Source organism: Mastomys coucha, unplaced genomic scaffold, assembly GCF_008632895.1.
Source record: "Mastomys coucha isolate ucsf_1 unplaced genomic scaffold, UCSF_Mcou_1 pScaffold20, whole genome shotgun sequence".
Classification (NCBI taxonomy): Eukaryota; Metazoa; Chordata; class Mammalia; order Rodentia; family Muridae; genus Mastomys; species Mastomys coucha.
This window is the reverse complement of record NW_022196903.1, coordinates 6,092,190-6,106,781: the sequence shown is the minus strand read 5'-3', so window position 1 is coordinate 6,106,781 and position 14,592 is coordinate 6,092,190. Positions and strand designations below refer to the sequence as shown.

Sequence of the window (14,592 nt, the reverse complement as noted above, 5' to 3'; positions counted from 1 at the left end):
AAAAAAAAAAAAAAGAAATAACTTATTCCATTAAAAAAAAGAGGCAAGTGAACAGGAAAATAATTTAGGTAAAAAATAAAGAAGCAAGAATATAAAGATTTTCTTTGTTTTTACTAGCTATTTTCTTTATTTACATTTCAAATGTTATCCCCTTTTCTGGTTTCTCCTCAGGAAAAAAAAAGGCCTATTCGTCCCCCAACCCCTTGCTCACCAATACACCTCTCCTACTTCCTGGCCCTGGCATTCCCCTACATTGGGACATAGAACCTTCACAGGATTAAGGGCCTCTCTTCCCTCTGATGACAAACTAGACCATCCTCTGCTACATATGCAACTGGAGCCATGAGTCCCACTATATGTATTTTTTTTTATTAGATGTTTTCTTTATTTATAATATCTCCTTTCCCAGGTTCCCCTTCAAAAGGAAAAATAAAAATAAAATAAGACAAAAATAAAATAAAAAAATACAAACTAAAACAAAAACAATCCCCTGTTTCCCCCCCCACTCCCCTGCTTACCACCCCAACCTCTCCCACTTCCTGGCCCTGGCATTCCTCTATACTGGGGCATAGAACCTTCACAGGACCAAGAGCCTCCCCTCCCATTGATGACTGACTTGGCCATCCTCTGCTATACACATGCTGCTGGAGCCATGAGTCCCCCAATGTGTACTCTTTGGTTGGAGTTTTAGTCCCTGGGAGCTCTGGGGGTACCGGTTAGTTCATATTGTTGTTCCTCTTATGGGGCTGCAAACCCCTTTAGCTCCTTGGGTCCTTTTTCCAGCTCCTTCATTGGGGACCCTATATTCAGTCCAATGGATGTGTGTGAGACTCCACTTCTGTATTTGTCGGGCACTGTCAGAGCCTCTCAGGAGATAGCTATATCAGGGTTCTGTCAGCCAGCACTTGCTGGCATCCACAATAGTGTCTGGGTTTGGTGATTGTATATGGGAAGGATCCCCAGGTGGGGCAGTCTCTGGAGGATATCATCCTGTTTGAGATAACCCAATCACAAAAGAACACACATGGTATATACTCACTGATAAATGGATATTAGCCCAGAAGCTAGGAATACCCAAGATACAATCCACAAACCACAAGAAACTAAAGAAGAAGGAAGACCAAAGTATGGATACTTCAATCCTTCTTAGAAGGGGGAACAAAATATCCATGGAAGGAGTTGCAGAGACAAAATTTCGAGCAGAAACTGAAGGAAGGACAATCAAGATTTTCTTTATTAGTCTCTCTGTGCCTCTCTGTCTCTCCCTCTTCCTCCTCTATCTATTTCTCCATCTCTGTCTTTTTCAAGATCCCATGACACTACCTATGGCACTACATCTTTTCTGATCATCTTCCTACTTCAAGGACTAATCCTGGAGGAAGAGCATTACTAAGAAGCTCTCTCTCTCCTAATGAAGCTCACTCTGCACAATTATTTTGTATGTTCTCTTTTTCACCTTAAATTACAATGATTTGGTTAATTATAGAGGGTAGTATACTAAAATTCTGTTTATCATATTTACCCTGTCTTATTCACATTTTTGCATTTGTAGGAAAAAGATTTGTAATAATTCCTGAGTCACTTTTCTCTAGTCAGAAGAAAATAGAGTCTAAATTTTATCAGTGAAATCAACTAGATTATAAACGAGTTGTTTTAACATTGTAACAGCAATGTTCAAGTAATTATCTTTGCTGTTTCTTCACATATCAGAAAAGATAAGTGTAACTCCTACTTTTCTATTTCTCTTCTTCTTCATGGTTCAACTATTTCACAGTCTAAATCTGATGAAAAAGAAAATGAATGACCCATGACTTGGCTGAAGATTCTCGTATCAGTGGTAATATATCCCTTCTCAAGAAGCATGCTGTGCTCATAAAAATAATCTTATATATTAGTTCAGAGCAATAGAGAGCAATATATATACAACTCCCTCAAGGAGATGCCTTCTACTTCCTCTGCAAAGGGTCCTGCAGCTCTGGAGTGATTTGAGGCAAAGTTATACAATCCATAAAGATAACATCAGAGTTCACAAACCAGAATATCTATGATCTTTCTGAACACAAGAAACTTACTCTTTCATTTTCCTACTTCTTATTTAAACTGACTCATAAAACAGAGTTTTGAAAATACTTTAAGTTAAGCATAATCTTCTGTTATCTAGCCACATATTCAGTGAATAGAGTTTTCCTTCTTTCACCTTCTCCCTCTTGCTCTCTCCCGCTCTCTCTCTCCCTATTTCTCCCTCTCCCTATGACTCCTTCTCCTTCTCCTACTCTTTCTCTCTCTCTCTAATTTCTCTTGCTACCCTCCTACTTACCATTTAAATAGCCAGGGTTATTTGCATTGCCTGTTATTAATAATACACAGAGCATAAGGCTTGGTCCACTAATGATACCCATTACATCACTACCTACCTTGCAAAGTGGGGGAAACTGCCAGGATGGATCATTGCCTTTCACTATACACCTGGCAAGTTTTAGTAATTTATCCTTTACAACATTTAAATAAAACAGAAACACTCCCATGCCTCAGGCTGTCCAGCCTTGGCCTCCCTCAACCCGTGGGAGAAACAGGGTCTTGGTCATATCTGCAAGATGTCAGCGAAGAAAAAATGACAGACACGACACAAGGAAGTGCAGGATCTGAATGTATTTCTCAAAATGGCATCAGACTTTTACAGTCATTACAAAAGAGAAAAGAAAAATCTGGCAGCTCAGCAGTCAAGGTACATCTGAGGCCCTCTAAAATACACTGGGTCTAAAACAACATCCATCTCCTCTGAACCGGTGAAGCACCCCTGGGCTCCAAGCATGCTCTGGCCCTCGTGGCCCTGGCCAGAGTCCCCAGGGTGCTGGGGGCAAGCCAGCCAAGAGGGTAGAGGCTCGAATCTTGAATGCTCTGCAGTACACTGTCGCACACACACTCTGCTCAAGGTCCTGCCCATCCATAGTAAACATCCACTATGCTAATCTTCTGGGCTAATAGAGGTAATCCTAGGGGTCCCATTCTTCTAATCCCTGGGAGTGGTTCAACTGCTGTACTTGACTGAAAATTTGACCTTGTCTTGGGATTATCAAATTCTATTCAGTAAACTTCAATGCCCTACCCCCCTTCATTATCTCTCTAACAATGTTGGAGGCAATTAGTCTGAATGTGAAACATTGCCTTCGAAATTCCAAGCCAGGGTATGGCTAAGATGTTGGAACATTGGTGGAGGTCAGAGAACAACATTTAATTTTGTCTAGCTATTAGTAAATCATATCTTGGTGAGCACCTAGCACGCGAGACTATCGCAAGGACATATCTGGGCTACCTCTGAGTTAGGGGTTGCAGGAGACTGGCTTCCTTGAAGTTTTTTGCCTCATAAACTGCTGTCATACAAAGTGTGCATGCACTCCCATAGCATAGAAATCACAGTATTAAAATTAATCTACTTATACATCTTAATTATTGATAAAACATAAACTTCTTTTGGGGGAGGAATTTTATATTTTTCTATGTCCACAATAACTAGCATAGTATGTGGCCCACAACATGCAATTAGCAAACAAGGTGAAGAATATGTGGGTTGAACATAGGAAATAAAAGGGTGATATTTTTAATACCTTCTTAAGTGAAAAAGGAGTAGGTGAATTGAACTGAATATGTGGAAATCATTTAATGAACAATATTACAGAGGGTAATATTTAGACACATTTTAATCTTTGTACCATAAAGTAGATTTTATTCCAATTTTCTATTCTAAAACTTAAATGTGCCTTTAAAAAAATAACTTCAGTATGCAATTAGGCTCATAGAAAGATAATTTTTGTTTCAGGTAGTCAAATAATAAAATGGTGGAGTTGGGAATAAGTAAAAATGGGAGGGCTTTTTTTTTTCATCTTTCTCATAATGCATCCTAGAGACTGGAATTTCCTCTAAAACTATTCGTCAGGAATGAAGCATCCAGAATAAGGTGGAGAAAAATGACTGTGTGCTCACAACCAACCTGGACTGAGCATAGGGTCCTTAATGGAGGAGTTAAAGGACTGAAGGAGCTGAAGAGGTTTGGAACCCCATAGGAAGAACAGCAATATCAACCACCAAGAGCCCCAGAGATCCCAGGGACTAACCCACCAACCAAATAGTACACATAGGAGGGACCTGTGCTTCCAGCCACATGTGTAGCAGAGGATGGCCTTATCTGGCATCAGTGGGAGGAGAGGCCTTTGGTCCTGTGAAGGCTCAATGCTCCAGTGTAGGGGAATACCAGGGTGGGGAGGCAGGAGTGGGTTGGTGGGTGAGGGAGCACCCTCATAGGAGCTGGAGGGAGGGGAGGGATAGGATAGGGGGTTTCCCGAGGGAGGAACCAGGAAAGGAGATAACATTTGAAATGTAAATGATGAAAATATCCAGTATAAAAAGCTATCTGACTTCATTCCTTCCTAAAAGGGGGAGCAAAATAGCCATGGAAGGAGTTGTAGAGACAAACTATGGAGCAGAGACTGAAGGAAGGACAATCCAGAGACTGTCCCACCTGAGAATCCTTCCCATATTCAATCATCAAATCCAGACACTATTGTGGATATCAGTAAGTGCTGGCTGACAGGAGGCTAATATAGCTGTCTCCTGAGAGGCTAAGACAGTGCCCGACTAATGCAGAAGTAGAGGCTCACAGACATCCACCAGACTGAGCACAGGGTCCCCAATGAAGGAGCTAGAGAAAGGATCCAAGGAGCTGAAGGGTTTGCAACTCCTTAGGACGAACAATATGAACTAACTAGTACCCTTAGAACTTCCAGGGACTAAACCACCAACCAAAGAGTACACACGGTGGGACTAATGGCCCCAACAGCATATGTATAGTAGAGTATAGCCTAGTTGGTCATCAATGGGAGGAGAGGCTCTTGGTCCTGTGAAGGTTCTATGCCCCAGTCTAGTGGAATGCCAGGGCTAAGAAGCAAGTGAGGGTGGGTTGGTGAGCAGGGGGAGGGGGGAGGGAACAGGGTTTTTTGGTTTTTGTTTTCTCTTTTTTTCTCTTTCTTTTGGAGCGGAAACCGGGAAAGGAGATATCATTTGACATGTAAATAGTGAAAATATGTAATTAAAAAAAAAAAGAAAAAGAAAAAAAGAAAAAATCTATCTGGTTATCTCTTACATCTGTATATTTTTCCATCAAATAATCAACACATTCTTTTGTCTAAGAGTAAATAGACCACCTCAAGTGCTTAATAGAAAGCAATGTGTGCATGTGATGATGATGATGGTGTATGAGTATGTGTGTGTGTGTGTGTGTGTGTGTGTGTGTGTGCGTGCCTGTGTGTGTGTATGTGTGTGTATGTTTGTACATACATGAGCACAGGTGCACAATCTTACAGGCAATCAAAGTGAGAAGTTTGACAATTTTCGTTGAAATATATATATATATATATATATATATATATATATATATATATTTGCTACCTTTAAAAAGGTCACATTAGAAGATTGTACTGGCTCATCTCATGTGCAACTGAAATAAATACCAATAGAGACAAAGTCCCTCTAGGTGAAATCCAGGATCCATTAAAAGATCCCTATCCACAACACCACTAATTGATTTACACAATGGAATATTATTCAGTTATTAAAAACAACAATAAAAATTATCATGAATTTTGCAGGAAAATAGATGGAACTAGAAAATATCATCCTGAGTGAGGTAACCCAGACCCAAAAGGACAAGCATAATATGTACTCACTAATAATAAGTGGATATGAGCCATAAAACAGGATACACACAATCATTCCACAGACCCAAAGAAGCTTAACAAGAAGGAATGCCCAAGTGAAGATGCCTGAATCTCACATAGAAGGGGAATAAAATAGTCATAGGAGGCATATAGAGGAGGGAACCAGGTGGTGGAGGGGATGGGTAGAGGGTGAAATGGGAGGGGGGCTCAGGATCAGGTATGGGGAGAGATAGAAGAGAGGGCCAAAGGGCCAGAAGAATAAGAAGAAATCTGCACATGGCATGGATGGGTTGTGGGGAGTATCTCTAGGACCTGTCAGAGACTTGTAATAGGGAACGCTCCCAGTAGTCAGTGCAGGTGACCTTAGCTGAAACACATAGTAGTGGTGATATGGAACCTGAGGAGGCCATCTCCTGTAGCCAGGCAGGACAGTAGAGGATAAGGACAACAACCTGCCCATAAAACATTCAACCCCAAATTGGTACTATCTACAAGAAATGCATGGACAAAGATAGAGCAGAGAATAATAATAAGTGGCCCAACTTGAGACCTATCCCACAGGCAAGCATCAAATTCCTGATACTATTAATGATACTCTGTTATGCTTACAGACAGGAGCCTAGCATTACTGTCCTCTAAGAAGCTCCACCCAGCAGCTGACTGAAACAGATGCTGAGATTGGCAGCTAAACATAGGTGGGAGCTCCAGGGATTCTTGTGGAAGAATTAGGGGAAGGATTGAAGGCCCCAAAGGAGATAGGAATGCCACAGGAAGACCAACAGAGCCATCTAACCTGGACCGTTTGGGGCTCTCAGAGACTGAACCACCAACCAAAGAGCACACAGAGGCTGAACTGAGGTCCCTGGTGTATAGGTGTATATATAGTAGATATACAGCTCAGTTTTCATGTCAGTTGCCCAACACTGGAACAGAGGCTGTCCCTAAAACTGTTGTCTGTCTGTGGAGTCCATTCCCCTAACTAGCTCTCTTGTCTGGCCTTAGTGGTAGAAGATGAGCCTAACCCTTCAGAGACTTGAGGTTCCAGGCTTAGGGGATGGTGGCAACCCTTTCAGAAGAGAAGGAGAGAAGGAAACAGGGGAAGGGACTTGTAAGGCAGGGAACCAGGAGGGGGGTGAAGAAGTGAGCGGGATGTAAAATGAGTGAATAGGTAAATAAGTAATTAAATAAGGAAGAAAAAACAAACAAAAATAACTTATCTACACATCCAAGTTAGAAAAGCTGAGAATTTCACTACCTTAACACTTTGCCATTAGTGAGGAAATGCCACCTTCTGGAATACACCCCACAATACAGGGATTTGCAGTGTACTTAAAGCATCCTGGGTTCTTCATGGCTCTCTCCAGAGTCTAGCTGCTATATCTCTTTGAACCCCAGCAGTCGAAAGAGCGTCTTAAATGAGCATATGATTACTTTTTGCTACCATCTCCCTCTGTTCAGTGAAATGGTATTGAAATGGTTCCTCATTTTTCCTGAAAGGTTTGCAGTATGTGTCCAGCGATGCTGTGCTAGCTCCATTCTTTAAATAGCCTTCAAGTGAGACTGTCTTGTGGGGGGAAGATTAGTAAGACTTTTGACAGTCTGACAAAATGTGTAGACATAGCAACAGCCTGCTCTCCTCAAGCCTGTTTCCTTACATGATTAAACCAATCCTCCTTCACTTCTCTGGGAGGACTTAGTTTATTTACTGGAAACCCCAACTTTCAAAGCCCAGGAAAGGACTGACTTACTGCTGGGATATGACAAAGCTCATCATTTGTCAGTATCAAAAACACAAAGGAAAAAAATTAATTGAACTAGTTGTTTCCTCTCTATCAGTGAAGGTTTCTCCCAGCTCAGCTCAGCTCAGACAAATCACTGTGCTCCCAGTTCCTAACTGGAAGGGGCATGAGTGCATGCCTCAGGTCCCATCCTTCACCGCTGCTGCTATCCATCAAGCTGTTAACTAGTCTGCATCTGGAAGCTGATGGGGCAGGCAATTAGTAGTCCTCTGAGATGCTAAATGGGTGTGTGAGTACTTCACAGCTGCCCTACCCTTGGCTTTCTCTGGTGTTAGAATACCACTCATCTCTCACTGCTACTGAGACCTGACATCTGCTACAATCATGAATTTAAAAGAGTGTGCCATCTGAAAAACACTATGCACATTTGTCAATATATCCTACATAGCATGGAACAAGTGAGCGACAATGTGAGTTTTAGTATACCACTAAGATGTGGAGGAACTAAGCACCATATGTAGCAATCCAACATTACCAGCTGTTTGTCAAGGGGGTGGATTCAATCTTGCTTGTTTAAAAAAAAATAGTAAAAATTTGAACCTCTGAACTTTCAGTGAACTACTTCAACTAAAATAAGGATCTGGAGAAAAAAAAATCTGAGAATTTCTCAGAAGCTGACTGAGAAGATTATTGAAGTTCCACTATTGCATAAGTGAAAGGATAATCACAGAGGAAGAAAAGAACACAAAATCCAATAAATAAAGATAGAAAATATGTTTTCAAAATCAACACTCATAAATTTTTTATAACCAAAATGTGTGCGTTATTAAATGAGAATAACCAATTGACCTGATAAAGATTTTGAAATGGCAGTAATTGAGATCAAAACAGAAATTCAGAAACAAAATAAAAATTTTAATACGTTATAAACTACATAAAATACTAAGTAGGAGTCATAGAACTGAATAATACAATAACTAAACTGGAAACTCCAATAGCATGTTCAACAACAAAGTATATTTAGCAGAATATCTCATAATATGCTATTAGAAAATATGTGCAAGGCAAAAGGACACTGAAAAGAAGCCTCTTTACTAAACAAAAAATCGGTAGCATTCCCCATGATAGGAAAGATACTATTCTTTCTCCTGTTCAGGAATCATAATAGAAACTACAATCAAGTATATAAAATTATATGACAAGTTGTCTCCTATATTCCAGAATCATGTGCAGTTTATGAGTAGGGCTTCTAAGAGAGTCAACAACTATGCTTTTAGAAAGCTATAACTTATTATCCAATTGGTAAAACAAACAAATATACACACATGAGAAAAGATAGGAGTAGTCAATATCCATAAATATATGCTGTGTATCAGGTTTTTAAAACTGAAAATCCAAGAAAATGCCATGTCTATATATCAATTTATTATCTGTGACAGATCGGATAGTAAAAATATAAATGGATTATAAGCAACAAAGAAATATGGAGGTGATGTATGGAGGAAATTTGTCAACAATCTCAATGATAATTAATAAATTTCATGTTAAAACTCACTGTATGATTTACTCCATAGAACAAGCATCCAAAGAGACAAAAATCTCCTTAGCCAAATTTTAACCTAGTGTATGAACAGAACAATGAATACAGCACAATCTTGAAGATCATGCCCTTCATAGGTAGATCCAGCACCATGGTTTACCTATCTCTTGGAGTATTAAAATTACACTATCCTCAAATGGCCTTCTTGTGGTAGGATCTGAGCTGAGGTATTCTGCAGCATTGGAAAGATCATATTTAGTAGGAAAAATTAATCAGATCAAATCTGGCAAATTGATTATGTTGGTATTTTAAATTAATTACAAACATGTTAATACATGTGTGATAGTCAATACCTATATTATGTGTGTGATTACAGGTCTTTGTGTATACCAGTAAGACTCTTGAAACTATAATGATATGTTATGATACCCTTGTACAAATCCAGAGTGACAATAGTACTCATTTTAAAAATAAGTGGTATAAGAATTTTCTAGGATCCATAAAATAGAATGGATTTCTGCCACATTCTTTATTATCTAAAATCTGATGATTTAATGAAAGGAAAGAATGAAAAGCTAAATCAGTAATTTTAAAGGAGTTCAAGACTTATTCTATAATGGAACAGTCATTTAATGGAAACTGTATAGATTATGTATAGGCTAAAAGAGCAAAAAAAAAAAAAAAAGCTAATAATGTGACTCCTTAAGCCGAAACTCTCCCAAATTACAGAAATAGTCTTTGTGTTCATTAGTTAGTCTCTTCTACAGGACTTGGGATCCAGTTTCTCGTGCCCAACCAGAGAGTTTACATAAACTGTACTTCCAGTTCTATGAAATGAAATACCTCATGGCTTTCATAGGCATCTACATGCACAAGGTACATAGAAACTCACAGAGGCACACAACGGAGGCATACATATAAATATATAAATCTTAAAAGAAGATGCAGGAATGACTCTAATGTATGGGAAAATCAAGGTTGTTCATCAAGCACCTTTTTGAATAATTCCTGACTTGGTGGCACTGGATGTGTTCTTCCTCATAGTGTTGGATAGAGTCTATAAAATAACTTGCTATTCTTACTACTGTTGGCATAAAATTCTTTCCAAAATCTTTTGAGCTGCACTTCTGAAAGCCTAGTCTACCCATCTCAGAAATTCAAACACTGAATGTAATATCAGACCCAGATATCACTAGAAGATTAAAGTTATTTTACCTAATGCTATAGCATAAGATTTGCTAACTCAAACATGACAAAATAACCAACTTAGTGGTCTTGTCACTTGGTAAATAGAACAAGGAAACCCGCTGACCATCCTATCAGTGTGAGAAGACAAAGATTCTTAACCCACGAATAATTTAAGTGGAACCAAAACTTAAGCAGCCTAACTCCTAAAAGCACTCCTTATTATGCAAAAATTGTGGCAGGAGGTCAAGAACAAAATGTAATGGACATTCATGTAATGTTTTTGCATTAATCCTTAAGTTCATAGGTACTGTATGTCTGATCAAAAATATGACCAAAGTCTGTTTGGTCTATTTTTTTATGAGATTTCTTTTTAATTTTTAAAAACTTTGATTTCTCAGATTTTTATTTTTATTTTTTATTTTTTTGCCTAACTTGAACAATCCATTATTATTCTTCCTCTGACAACACTGCTGACTCTATTCCTCTCTTCCTATCTTTTTAATACAGTGGTTTAAAGGAAAGCATCAACTGAGATATTTGCAAAGCTAACAAAGACAAACTCTGATTCAAAAATACAATGGATCAATCTTCCCTAAAAGATCCATAATTTCACCATCTGGCTTCCTAGTACCACCTCCATGGACAACAAAATCTTTAGTAATCCTATCTGTCTATGTGTCCATTGATGCATGCAAACATGAACATATATATGTTTATATATAATTATATATGTATATCTATATGTATATCATATATCTATATCTCTACCTCTACCTTTATCATCTATCTATATCTTTATCTATATCATTTGTCTATGTCTATATCTATATCTGTCTAATATATCTACATCTATCTGTCTATCTCTATCTATCATCAGTAGCAGAATTCTCCCTAATTGATTAAATAATAAAGACAACAAGAAGCCAATCACTGAGCGAAGAGGAGGTGGGTCTTCCAGTCTGGGAGAAGAAATGGGAATGCAGGAGAAAGGAAGGCCTTTTCAGACAGACAAGAAGGAATGAAGCTGGCAAGGACAAGATGTAGGCCTGGGGCTATTAATTCAGGTGGCAGAATCCAACAGGATTGCTAACAGAACAGTTGGTGAATTTAGGATGCTAGATTCCACGCCCAGGGATTGTGTTATCTGTTGCTTCTAAACTAAGATTGTCTAGTGTTTTCTGTCTCACTGGCCATTCAACTGAGCCCCAGGGAAAGGTAACCACAGAGCACTGGGTTTGCAATAGTGCACTCTACCTAGCTACCCAATTAGCTGAGGATTTTGAGAGCGACTTCAGAGCTTTAGAGAAGCAGAGCCAGCTGTAGTGGGACAGGTTTTGGCTAAAGGAAAATATGGGGTCTTGGGCTATGTCCTGGGCTGGGTACAGACCATGATCATCATCTTGTACCTAGCTGGCAATAGGATGGATTGTTTTTTAATATTACATGCAATATATATATATATATATATATATATATTATATATATGTATACACACACATACACACACATATATATATACATATACACATATATATTCACATATATATATAAATGTGATTATTATAGACAACACTTACACAAAAGTATTAAGATGTATGATTAAATGTATCTAATCCTATACAGTTTTTAGAGTTAACAAATATTCGATTACATTTGAATCAGACTATCAAATCAATTACTTTTGGAAGTTAATACTAGTAATAACACTACAAATATCACAAGATAAAGTAGTAAAAATGAAAGTGTCCTTGGGAACATTTATAAATACTATACTATAATCTATTCATGTTGTATATGCAACACACTTACTAAGTTGTTTACTACTATAAGGTACTCACTCACCCCTGTCTTTGAACAAACACCTATCTGTGGATAAGCTGACCCCATACCATGTGAAAATGAAAGAGACAACAAAACAGACCAACAATAATAAGTGGTCATGTGCATGTATGTGTGCATGTGTATGTGTGTTTGGGTGTGCATGTATATGTGATTGAATGTTTTAATAAAAACCCTACCCTTAAAATATCTAAATGGTGGCTCATGCCCAGGAATGTTTGATATCTTCACCAAATTTATGATTATGTCACTTCATCTCATAAAAATGCCTTTTTTTTAATATTTGGTTGTCACATAGAAACACAGTAGAAGCTCCTATATAAAAAAAAAAACAATTTCACATGTATGCATTCCATTTATTTTTATACATTTTATACATATAAAGAAATCAATTTGAATCATGAACTGGCAAGGGAGACAGAGTCCCAACTATATATCTTTTACTACCAAATAAAACATCCTGTGCTGTGAATGGGTTGTATCTAATTGATTTGTTAGCTAAAGGGACCCCATGTAACCCCCTGAAACAACCCAGGCTATTGCAAAAGCTATTTGTAAATGTTGTTTTTATTTCCTCAGCTCAAGAGATGAGGTGAGAGACATACCTAAACTGTGCAAAGACATGGCTTAAGCTGATCCAAGAGCATTTCCTTCTCTGTTCTAACTGTCCATAGGCCTAGGCCTAGAAGCTTCTAGCCTCTGCATGATCTAATCTTTCAAGCTGACCAATTCAATCTGGCTTCCTTAGCTTCCACTCAATTGCTCTGCCTGGCCTCATATTAACTTTGGTAATATGTTGAAATAATTTTCTAGCTTATTCTAATTTTCTTACTCATTCTGTCTTCACTTGTATCTAGGTTGTTCTCTCTTTAACCTAAATCTGTAAAACTGTAAAAATGTCCTGCTAAAACTGCCATAGACACACACAACATGCTGCATACCATATATCTTTTCCCTGTGCTGTTCTTGCATAAATTGGGCATATCCTATCTCTGAAATTCTGTCATACCTTTCTCTGAGTCATCATATTGTTTGCCTCTCAATTAGATGTCACTTTCAAATGTGGCTTCTTACAAACTAACCTTCAGTGTTACAGATCAAAGTTATATACTAGAGGGCTTGTCTGTAAACCTTCCAGATCATACTGTAATCTGGGGTGTGTCTACATTCCACCTGGATCATATCTTTGAATATGACCCATTGCATAAACAGTCATGTTGCTGGATTAAAATTTCTCTACAATTATTGGTAAGGTACTATTGCTGAAGAAAACTGCATAACTCACAGAACATAAAGAAGTAAAACTGGTAGCTACCTATAGTCTTCACACCTACTAACTATTACAGAGAGAAACCCTGCACACCATAGAGGAGAAAGGAAACATCAACCAAGTTACAATGGTGACTGGATGGCATGATATGCTCATGCAATAGTGGCAAAAAAGTTATAGGAGTAACCAACAACTATATGATAGAAATTAAGATATGAAATGGAACCCAGGCCCAACAAAGCTCAGGTGGACAGGACCCTGAGACTAGATAACCTAGACGTAAGGGAAAACTAAATACTATTGTTCTACTAAAGAAACAGCAATAAAGTAAAATTATTTTATACTCATAGATCAATGTCTTACCCACCAATCATCAAAGAAGCTTCATCCTACAGCAGATTAAAACAAAAACAGAAACCCACAGCCAGACAATCTACAGAGATTGAGATACCTTGGAACACTCCATCCTAAATGCCCCATCTCTCTTCAAGTCTCTAAAAAAAGAGGCAGAGAGACTGTTAGAGCCAAGGAAACAAGCAGGATGAATGCACATATGAACTCAGAGAGACTGTGATGCACAAAGCCTAGATTAGTTTGTGCTAGATGGGGTTGTAGCACTGAAAGGGGAAGTAGGAAGAAGCCCCAACCCCTAACCTAGAAGCTATTTCTATTTGCTAACTGCTTCCACAGAAAACATTAGTTTTCTCCAACAGAATCTGACTGGGTATTCAACTAAACTTAAGAGCAAGTTACATGTCCAGTAATAGATGAACAAACTAAAATGCAGTTAATGGAATTTTTGGAGATTGTCTTACAATGCTTTTTGATTGGTTGGATGGTTTTGTTTTTATTTGTTTATTGTTTCATTTATAGATAATTTGCTTATACATATTGTTTCTGATTTAATTTTATGGATTTTCTGCATATGTTCATATGTGTGTGTCACCATCTGTTTGTCTTGTCTTTTTTTATTTGCTATTTTTTCTGTTTACTTGTTTTGTCCTATTCTGCTTTGTTTGTTTTCATTTTATCTTCATATGATTATTTAGATGTCTGTATTCTAAAGAGAAAGAAAAATAAAACATGTGGATCACACATACATATATGCATACACATACACACACACACACTAAAATTGATAAATGTTAAAGAGCTTTTATAGGCTCATCCAAAAGAAAAGAATTGTGCTAAAAGTCATTTTCATCAAAGATGCTATTTCCATGGCCTTTCCAGTGGTTCTTACTGGATAATCTAATTGTTTACTTATCTATTTCTTTTTTTTTTTTTTTTTTTTTTTTTTTTTTT

General features: G+C 37.9%; 1 long non-coding RNA gene across 3 annotated transcripts in view; it reads right to left on the bottom strand.

Moving 5' to 3' along the window:
• Nucleotides 1-13,773, bottom strand: part of LOC116098578 — a 72,556-nt gene extending 58,783 nt beyond the window's left edge. For all 3 annotated transcript variants that reach the window (XR_004121879.1, XR_004121878.1, XR_004121880.1), the window contains exon 1: nt 13,739-13,773. This is a non-coding gene — a long non-coding RNA (uncharacterized LOC116098578). The remainder of the gene's footprint in view (nt 1-13,738) is intronic.
• Between the last annotated feature and the right edge of the window lie 819 nt (nt 13,774-14,592).